Below are 11,493 nucleotides of genomic sequence, written 5' to 3' on the forward strand. Positions count from 1 at the left end.
TGTTTGTTCTGAGGCTACTTCCCCTCTTATCAGCCGGGCCAATGATACTCGCAGAAAGCCGCTGTCACTCCTGCCGAGTGTCACCGTGACAGTAATATGAGCCAGCACACACACACACAACACACACAACACACACAGCATGGTGAATCCCAGGCACTCATTGATACACACAGGCCCTTTTTGGGTGCAATTATGATATTACCAACTGAAAATCCATTTAGCAAATCTGCTATCTATCTATCTATCTATCTATCTATCTATCTATCTATCTATCTATCTATCTATCTATCTATCTATCTATCTATCTATCTATCTATCTATCTATCTATCTATCTATCTATCTATCTATCTATCTATCTATCTATCTATCTATCTATCTATCTATCTATCTATCTATCTCTTATGTAAGTGTTAATAATGGCATTACAAACACCCATGACCCACCCATTATGTCTTTGCCATGCCATTTATTAATCTTATTTTGTTTGCTTATTGATATTAAAATATACTTTATTGCTCATCTATTATAAGTTAACTATAAGTTAACTATGCTTTTTGCAACTACCTAATCTAAAGCGAGAACAATGCCTTATTACTTGTTAATTAATGGTTATTAAGGACCTTATTATAAAGCGTTATTTTATTATATCCATATTGCTTTTCCAAGATTTGAAATTTTTTAAACCTTCATTTGCTGCACCATGAACAACAGAACCTGGGAGTTTACTGTGATCAGAGAAAAGACAACAAGACGGAGAGGGAAGCTTGTCACAATTTACACATAGAATTAGGAAAGACCGATCTTATAGGTTTTACGTACTCAGCCCACAGTCCATTTAGTCCATATCCGATAAAAACCTTTGTTTTTGCATTTACATAGTGATAACTGCAGTTAAAAAAACGTTTCAGCTAAAACCTGAGTTGAACTTCAGGGTGGTGATGGTTATTTTGGTGGGGCTCTGGCTTTTCATTAATTTAGAAATCAATCAGATTTTTTCTTTGAGAATCAACAAGATTACTTACCTTTACTCTCTAAAAATCACTTAAAAACCTTATCGTATCCACATATTTTCACATTTTGAAGAAAACTCACACCTTGGCTTATATAAACTGAGCATGAACTTATTCCTCTATTACCTGAGATGACACATGCTCATCTACACAGACACACAGGTCGGGGGAGTTGTTAGCAGTGTCGGGGTGTATCCCCTTGTGTCAGCCTCACTGCCACGGGGTCAAGAGTCTGAGCTGATTAGTGTTCGTCATAAGACCTGTCTCTCATTACACACACACTCAGGGCAAGAGGTTCACTTGAGCTCAGAGAAGAAACCTGTCAATCTTACTCAGTGTAGATGTGCCTTTAATGTGTTCACAGCAGACAAAAAATCCCTCCAAGCATACTTTACACTGCTGTACATGAAGAAGTTCTTCCACTAATGGCTCAAATTGATCTAATATGGACTTGAAACGGCGTATAATAGAAACCTAAAACCTAAAACCTATAATCTAATATGGTAATATGGTTATGCACGACATGATGTTGACTTGACTTTTATTTTCACTGGTGGAAAGTGCATTTTTTTTTTGCACTTAAGTACAGTATTATGGTATTTGTACTTGACTGTATTTCCATTTTGTTCCCTCTGTCAAAATGTAAATATGTCCAGAAAAGAGTATTACTTAACTAGCTTCAGTGATGTATTCTTATTTATTATCTAGTGATATAATATATTACTCACCTGGGTATTTATTTGCAGAACAAGTAAATCTACTTTTGATACTTCTTGCTGATAATAATTCGGTATTTACACTTAAAGGACTACTTTACTTACATGATGACCATTTATTAATTACTCACCCATGTTACTTTAAACTCCATGGTGAACTGAGACTCTGAAAACAGAGAAAATTCTTGATGAATTGAAGCAAATGGCAACCACTTTTAAGAACAAAACTTTATCAGAACATCAGTTTACAAACCCTTGCAGTATAAGTCTCATTTATCCAGTTGTATGCTCACTTTTTCCCAAACATGCATTTACATTTACAGTGCAAGCTTTAAACTTTATACTCTCCCAAGACACTGCAGCGTGAGTAATTGATATAAAAAAAAGTAATTTTGCAGGTGAAGTATTCCTTGAAGTGTGATTCTGATTATGAAATTCTGGACCCACTCAGATGGTTATATACTGTATATTCTAAATATATCATTAGCTCATTTGTATTGATGCATTCATGTAAGCAGTGTTTTGATTTGGTAAAGATAGGGCTCATGTCTACTTAATATACTGATATAAGGTTAAATTAAAGTCCAATCACTTGAAACTGATCATGGTTTTTATGTTAAATCTCGACCTGACTAAAGTATTTAAGGCTGTCAGCTAAATGTAGTGGAGTTAAAAGTTTCATATATGCCTCAAAATGTAGTGAGGTAGAAATATAAAGTTACATTAAATGTACTCAAGTAAAGCACACATACCTCAAAATTGAACTTAAGTACAGTACTTGAGTAAATGTATTTAGTTACATTCCCCAACTGGTTCTACTCACACTTTTACTTAAGTAAAAGTAAAGTGAGTACTCCTCCCACCACTGTCTGTTTGGCTCCACACACAAAGAACCAAGGTGCATGTGTTTTTATGTGTGTGCGTGTCTTTGTGTGTGTACAAAGCCACAGGGAAGGATCCGTCTGGTCAGAGGCAAGATTAAGAGGACATACCAAGGACTCCCATGATGCAATACAGGCCAGAGCCCTAAAAGCGTCACCCAGGCCTGCAGGCTGAATTGACCCCCTGATCCCCTTCTGCAACTTCCTGGACCTCCCTCTCTCTTTCTCTGCAGTCTTTTCCCACCTCTCGCTCTCTCTTCAAATGCGCCTCCCCTTCAGTCCTCGCACCCATCACTTTCACACTGAGGCACCAGCGAGCGGGCAGCAGCCAAATGGCCTGCCCTCTGCTTCATATTGCTGTTGGTCAGGTTTTGTTTTTGTCTTTGACGGTTTGACTTTCGTTCACAAAGCCCAGGAGGACTCCCATAGCCCAGGGACAGACACACACACACTCACAACACACACTTGCGCCAAGCTGAAGAGTTCCGCTCCGAGACCCCGGGCATCTTCTCCAGCTTCTGTCAGAGCCATGATGTCATTATGAGGAGACACAATGCCTCTTCATTATCCCCCCCACCCCCAATACACACAAACACACACACATCCTTACCACTGCAGACACACACACACAAGCTATTAGCATTGGGAGCCGCACATGGTAAGGTACAGGTAGAAAACACTGTGAGACAGGTAAAGGTGATGCAAAAAAATGTAATAAGTGATGATGATGATGACCAGGTTTATTTTTTTTGTAAAAGAGCCATAAACAAGCACCACCCAAAATATCAAAATATATCATAAAATCTACTGATATTTCAAGATAAAAGCCCAATATATTAAATCATGCAAAAAATAGCTGAAATGAGTATCTTTATCTTAGAAATATTTCTATGTCATTACATTTTATGCATCACAAATTTTACTGAGTTAAAAAACAGTAATATACAGCAGCATATCTTCACAAAAGTAGTCCGCTCTAGATAAAAATAAAGGTCTAATTAAATCTCCTCTTGGTCTGCCTTTAATTAACTGCTATAATACTACTTGTCACTGCTCTCGTGCCTTGGGCCGTCTCACGCCTTAATCTGATCAGATTGTACAAAGCAGCTCTGCCTCTTACCTCAGCTCCGCCACGAGACTGAACAGAAGTGAAGCGAGCGATGAGGTAACTGTGCAAGACATCTCGTGTGCATTAAATATCAGTGTCCGTAACCACAACCCCAAAATTAACCACACATTGGCTTTAAGGATTAAATTATTTTACAAACAGGTCATTGACCTGCAGTGTGCTGGTTTTACAAAGGACTTTAATTTGCTGCATGGATTCATACTGTGATGCTCTGCTCTGCTGCCTCAAGACAACAGAGTCACTCAGAGTTCAATGGAAAGATTGGCCCGCGAGGTCCTAAAGATGTTGTGACCTTTAAACCTTCAATAAGAATAAAGCACTGTTAGAAATATTATTTTGACATCTTTATTAGTCTAATTGTATTCCCCACATAACTTCTTATCTTCAGCGATGATTTAATTTAACTGACTCAACATGAAGCCTTCATCAGAAGGTGCCATATTAAAGGAAACCATCATTAAGTGTCTCAGAATGGGGTCAGACCACCAAGAGCTACCAGAGAAGCTTCAATCATCCTTGGTAAGTCTGTAGAACTCTATTGGAGCGATGAACACCATTACTCCACAAGACATATCCTCATTTATGTATACAATGTTTATTTAATCAGGTAATGTCACTGACATCAACAGCAGATATGAAGAAAAACAAACATAGCAAAGGACATAATAAAATATAATAATAATAATTATTATAATTAAAAGTTTTAAATAGTTTGATCTTTTGGAGATGGTTAAAAGAATTAAATACATTTGAAAGTGATATTTAAATTCAAGTTAAATTGTTATAATAATTGTATTGTGTCTTTTAGATGTAGTTTTATTATATAGGAAATTGTTAGGATCTATTTCCAGGGTTTTCCCGGGTTTTTTTTGTGTACATACTAATTTTAAGAGTCAATAACTTATTGTACTAAAGTATTTTCTGTCGTAAATATTCAACTTTGCTACATTTCAAGTCGCATCTGTAACAAAATTAATTAATAGTAAATAAATAAAAATCGTGATTTTACAATACACCGCCCGTCGAGCGCGCAAACTTACCCAAAACAAACACACCCAGGAAGTTGCGTGAAGGACAGGTACATTGTGGGTATAGCTAAAATGCTAAAGCGGCAAATAAAGCTAATGATGGGTGCTCCAAGTGATTTCTGAAGAAAACAGTGGGACCACAGAGTCCGAGTGGATTGGTTTTTACTGGGAATAAGAGGCTGAGTTATAATATGCTTGGAGAATGAACGAGCACAGAAGTTGAACCTGGAGACTTCTCACCAAAATTCGACAGGTGAGTACAACAAATGTCCATAGTGTTACTCACATTATACTATAAACACTATGAGGCTATGTAGCATGTGTGCAAAAACTGTAGCTACCTATTTACTTGTGTTTGTGGCTGCAACTGCCGTGGAGTTTTAATTTTTTTCATACATGTCCATGTTGGTTGCCTTGGTGATGTGTTTTTTTCTGCTACTATAAGACTTGACATGTTATTTAACGTTGCTTGTTGCACCCGCCGCGGTGTCTTCTTCTTCTTTTGTTGTATTTATTGTTGTTTAATTGTTTAAGTTTTGTTTCCTCTTTCTGGTTTCGTCTAGTTAGTCTAGTGAGGAAAGTGGTTTTGTATTTCTAGTTTTTCATTAGGCTGCAAATTGCCTTCTATAGAAGTGAAATAGGCCTATCATTGGTCTGGCCTATCATTGGTGTAATGTGTGTATGTTATAAGCATATGCATATCAATGCATTGATTTTTGCCGAACATACATCAGGGTTTCCGCTATATTCATAAACACTTGTTTTCCCAGTGCATGTATTCAATAAGCGTTACGGAAAGAAGGCGTTAGATCCGCCTTCAAAATAAGAGCACATTGATGTGTTAGCAGAGTCCACCACAGAATTTACAAGAAGACTGTCAAAATATGATGCCTTAAATACAACAGAATAACCCTTATTCTCCTTTACAATAATTCATAAAAAAATATGCAATGATTAAGATGGAATAGTGGCATTAGAATGTGCGAGAGGCACCAAATTTAGGCTTTTAGGGCAAAAATTTTCTCTGGGGGAGCATGCACTTTGTCCAGGTCCCCAGTCCAGAAAATCCTGTGGGAAACACTGGTTCTTAAATGTATTTTGCAGTCCAGTGTCATCTTTTTTACTTTCTAAAATGCTGATTGATATTTATATGCGCACACTATACAGAGGACAAATAACACTTTACCCCCGCTGCTGAAAAAAAATCATAGATGAAAAAGTATATTAATAAAAATGTTTAATTGTCCGGTTGTTTTGAACGACTTGTCCAACTGTGTGCTCCTGTGTATTTTGACACTATAGTAAAGGAGAACAGTCTCAAGGGAATCAGAGCGAGAGAGACTAGGCAGAGTTTAAATGCCTGCTAACCCTAAGGGATGTCTGAGCTCCCTTCAAGTCAAATTACCCAAGGTGCCTTGCTGCATAAAGCGTCCTTCGTATACCTCGATCTGAAGTGCCGGTTATTTTTCCTGCTCTGAGCGTTGTTCTACCTCACCTTCCCCGCCACATTGGATTTAGGGGTCTCTTTATATAACCCGCATGCCTGCGTGTGAGTCATGATACGAGAGGCTCAGATGGTAAAGGAGTCCCAACCGGTGCCCAAAAGACGTGTCACTAGTAATACCTCCCCCGCAGACCTGAGGTGTCTCCTTTCGTTGTGCTGTGGGCCTCTGTGATCTGTGTGGAAGGGCGATGCGCCAGGGCCCAGGCATGCCGTTAGCAGCTCACTAACATAGCATTAGCTCCACGGTCATCTCAGTGGGCCTATGCTGTCTCAACTGTTTCCTCACGCTCGGCTACACACACCTTCTGTGGCTCCACACCGCTTGTTAGCCGCAGACCCCCTCTGTCATAAGACCACCCCCCCTTCCCCCTGACCGTGTCTCCTTCAAGGCCTTTATCCTCCCTCCCTCCCTCTTCCTCTTCCCTCTCACTCACTCCAACCGCTCTCTCTCGAGGCTTGAAGAGGCCTCAGCAGGGGCTCGCACAAACACACACATGCAGAAACATCTCACAGTTGCAGCTCAGGGGCAAAGGTGTTTGACTAAGAAAAGAGAGATAAGGAAAAATAACAGCCAGAGTGCCATCAGATCACTTTCTCCTCCTCCTTGTGTTTGGGGTTGTGGGTTTGCCGTGGGCGACCTGGAGGGGAATGTGATGCTTGTTAAGGAGACGTTCCTGGGAATGCAGCTTGAACAGCGTGCTGGGAGCTAGAATCTACCCGCTAATCTGTCTGTTCCTCCGAGGCGCATGTCTTCCTGGTGATGAGACTGTTACCACACACACACACACACACACACACACACACACACACACACACACACACAGTTACAGTCCCAGCCAGACGACATCTCGTTCACCCTCGGGGGAGAGAGCAAAGGAAGCGGTTCAGAGGGAGAGAAAGGGAGGGAGGCTGGGGAAAAAGGGGCAGCAGATTAGGGAGGTAGATGACATCTCACCCATCCTGACAGGGGGGCATTAGACGGAAATGAGGGAAGGATGGAGGGGTGTCAATGAGAAGGGTGGGGGCAGATGTGATTAGGGAAGGAGGGAACAGGTGGAAGGGTAACTTTGATGTGTCAGGGGAGGTAAAGAAGCTGTAGAACCCGAGTGATGAGAGAAGAGAGGAGTGCAAAAAGCGGAGGCCACTGAGTTACCACTGGACTGCATTATATCATGGTGTCTAAGGTAGTGAGGGAGTGTCTGAGGGTGAGGCGTGAAGCAGGTGAGAGGGGGGTGAAAGGGTGGGGTTAGCGGGGCGTAGAGCGGTGTTCTTGAGGGAGTGTGGAGGATCCTTGGAGTCCTGGCACCTTATGGCATGGCCTGCAGTCAAACAGATGCTGCAGGCCTTGCCAGCCTTGAGCAGGGCACAGATGAGACCATTTAGAAGCAAAGGAGAGACGTGCCTTGTCTTACCGAGCAGTGCAGGAGCGTGTGTGTGTGTGTGTGTGTGTGTGTGTGTGCACCTGTCTCCCAAAGAAAAGAGAGCGTGAGTTGTTTGTTGAAGTTATGCTAATGCACATCAGTTGTCTTCAGTCGGTGGTGCATTCAATAGGTTTTCAGACAACGATGCCCCGGCGGTCAGCTGCTTACAGGAAGTCCTGCAAGGTTTTGGTTGAGCACTTTCAACAAACTGTGTTTATTGTGTTAAATATGGCCAACATTAATGGACCCACATTCATCTAACTTATCTGATACAGATATTCTCTTTTGGGAGAATGAGGCATAAGGATTCATCAAATGGGTATAATAATCACTTTGTTAATTCATGTTAAGTTACTTATTTTCCCCCTTCTTTGTATAGCCTAGGATACTGCAGAGTTGACAATATTAAAATACTATAAATGTGAATTTGTTCCTTGTATATATTTGCGGTTCGTGTTTCCTGATTCAAATAAACCTCCCCAAAATGATGCTCATTGTTAGATAACATCTTTTGGTAGAAGCTATTTTTCAGAACATTTTCGACAAACGATGGTTTAAAAAACAAAACAAACAGAATTGTCCCTATCACACATCCATAGTGGAAATGATAGCTATTGCTGTTATGTCAAGTCTGAAAAAAACACCTTTTGAATGTTTTCAGCCCATAAAATGGCTGTTAAAAGTTGTTATCACTACGATTATATTTTTTCTGACGATGCAAACTGGTTCTACCAGTAGGCCAGAAGGTGCATATCCAACATTATTGTTTATTAAGGCTTCAGTTTTGTCAGGTTGAGGTACCGAAAGTACTTGGTTAGGTTTCAGAAAAGATCATGGTTTGTGTTAAAATCAGTGCATTTCATAGCGTTACGTAACATTAATTAAGTGTGTTAGTTAGTACTTAGTTAGTTAGTTAGTCAGTTGTCCAGGCAGGTGAAAAGCCCTCCCCATGAAGTAATGTCCAATCACTGTTGTGCCTCCACTGACGCTGTCACACTGTTGTAACTGAAGCTGGGTTCAAAGTGCAGCCATAGTTGACAGGTCCGCTTATTATCAGCTACTTTGGGCTTGTAAATATTGGCAGTTGCGAGTTGCGTTTTTTTTTTGGTAAATGGTAAATGGACCGCACTTATATAGCGCTGACGAACAAGACCAACTCAGTGCCGTTAAGAGAGACCAACTAAAACGTGTATCATTCATTCATTTGATTTGTTTAACTGCTATGTGATTGATACTAGCTAGCGGGCTAGTGCTAGCGATCTTGGGTTACCTGAACCGTTGCAACCCTACTATGGATGCTGATTACGTTACACTGAACATAAGACGTTATTGTTAGACCTTGTTTTAAGCTAATGCTAGCCCGCTAATGCTAGCTCACTAACACTAGCACACTAACGCTAACCCATATCAATCACATTGCAGTTAAAACAAATCAGATAAAATGATACACTTTATTGTTGGTCTTGTTGGTCACGATAACCCCGCCCCCAGCCCCTTCAAGACCAGCAAAGAGTTGGTGCTGCTTTGGAACCAGTTTTGCTGGCCAAGAGCCGGTTCTTTGCCAGTCGAAAAGGGAAGACCTGGTTTGAGATTAGACACCGGCTCCGAACTGGCTTTCAAACTGCCTTGGTGGAAAAGGGGTATATGAGGCTAATTATCACTGATAATGGAGTGGTGTCACAAGGGTTTTTTGGGATTAGTCTCATCATTAATTGTCCTGATTCACTTCAGTCATTTTGCATGACATCGTATTAGTAGCTAAACATAATATCTCTCTCTATCTAAATTTAGGGTACTAAATGTCTAGAGTTATCATTTAACAAAACAAATATTTGCATGTATATAAATGCAGCACAAAAAAGGAAAATTGGCATGAAAATGTGAGGAAGCAATGACCATTGATGTTAGGATGATAGATTTCATTACATCTATCTCTATACAGTCTCTCTCCACAAATCATACCTGCATGTTTAAGGATGGTAGACGGGTTTGAAAAAAAACCCCCTCTGTATCTTAACTTGAGAATGTATGCCTGTGTTTTGGAAAACTACTGACTCTAGTGGGTGGAAGCATGTGCAAGTGGAAGAAGAGCAGCACCGACTCTCTCCTCGCTGTCTATTCTCTCTCCTCCATCTCTATTTTTTCAAGTGTAAGTGATAATATCCTCCCTTTTTCTACCTCTCACCGGCTTGAGTGATTTGCTAAGGCGGTGTGTTCATGTGTGTGTACGTGTACATGTGTGTGTGTGTGTGCGTCTCACATTAGCCTTTTTCCATTAAAGCAATTTCGCCGCCCATTGTATTCCTGAAGAGGACCTGGGAAGTCACTAATGGTGCCTTGCGTCCACACTTGCGCGCTCGCACACACACCCGCCGCCACATGCACACAGCAGAACATCTCTCAGCGCGTGCTATCATCACCTGTCGCCTGATTGCTGTAAAACACACACATTAGCATAGAATGAGACACATTATCACTCCTGATTATGGGACGCTAAGAGGTTTCACAGAAAAAAAAAGACCTCGCACCTTTTCTCCACAATGCCTGCTGCTAGTGAGATAAATGCATGTTGTCCAACATCTCTGACGCTACCGAAACAGCCTGAAGACTCCGCTGATGGATTTAATGGCCTCTTGTTGTTCATGTTCATAACTGCTCAGATTTGTCATGTCAATACTAATTTTTTAAATTCAGACGGTGCTGTGATCTGGCTGCCACCATCAAAACATGTACTTTGTATGTTCCCTGCTGTTTTGAAAGTGGAGTGAAAAGCGCCCGGCTGGTGGTGATTTCAATAGGTTATTACTTATTTTAGTGGGATCAAATCTAAGTAGGAACAGAGCAGAGAGACACACACACAGACTCACACAAACGCACACCGCATCCGCCATGAGAGAGGTGACGGAGCGTGGTTAGCAGGTGGCCTTCTCTTCCCCGTCTTGATGAGTACAGGAAGTGTCAGCCGTGTACAGCGGAGGCAGAGGACACTTGTTTGGGTCAAAGGTCGCCCCTCTCTTCTCTTTACTCTGTTTTCTTAAGTCTGGGGTCCCTGATGAGGTCTCGCCACTTTTAAAAGGCCTCAGTCATTCCAGGGGTGGAGGAGGAACAGGAGGAAGGAGGACAAATGCTGTCATTGATGAAGTTTCTACTATTTTCTTTTGCCTTTTTTTGCCAACATCCTGGAAACGGAGGAAGGCCATGTCTGGATCCCCATATAGCCTGGCAGGGTCACAAGGTGATGGGTGGAAGAGACTTTAGGCTAAGATGGGAATCCCCCAGCATTTGAGTTCATTTTAAGGTGTTTTGTGATAACTGTTGACTTCAAGGGGTGACAAAAGCTTTGCGGACTCTGGGGAAAGTCCAGTTCAAAGTCCAAAGAGGAGCTGCAAAAGTTTGTCATTTTAGAAAATATCTCATATCTGTCTATCAAGCAATGTTGTGCATGTTCACATTTCACAAGAGCAAGCTCAAAGTTCAGCAGATTGAAATGAACTAGTTCACATTAATCTCTTCTGTTTTGCTTACGTTCAGACTGTCAGGCAGAAACCTTTCTGATTTCTTTCTATTGGAATCTTACTAATTTGTCCATTGAAATCCTTTTTCAATGCAATTCCAAATATTCATGTGAACTGGCTTCGGCGGTTCCATTGTTTCAGTGTAATGAGTGGCGGTGTTAACTGGTGATTTTCAGAATTTACCCTTGATTGTTCGTAGTAAGTTATGTAAATGGTTGTCATAGATATTAAAGAAAGGTGAATATATATTTAATATGATTAAAGTACAATTGAAGGCTCCTAGTTGTT

This window comes from Centropristis striata, chromosome 18 (assembly GCF_030273125.1).
Source record: "Centropristis striata isolate RG_2023a ecotype Rhode Island chromosome 18, C.striata_1.0, whole genome shotgun sequence".
Lineage (NCBI taxonomy): Eukaryota > Metazoa > Chordata > Actinopteri > Perciformes > Serranidae > Centropristis > Centropristis striata.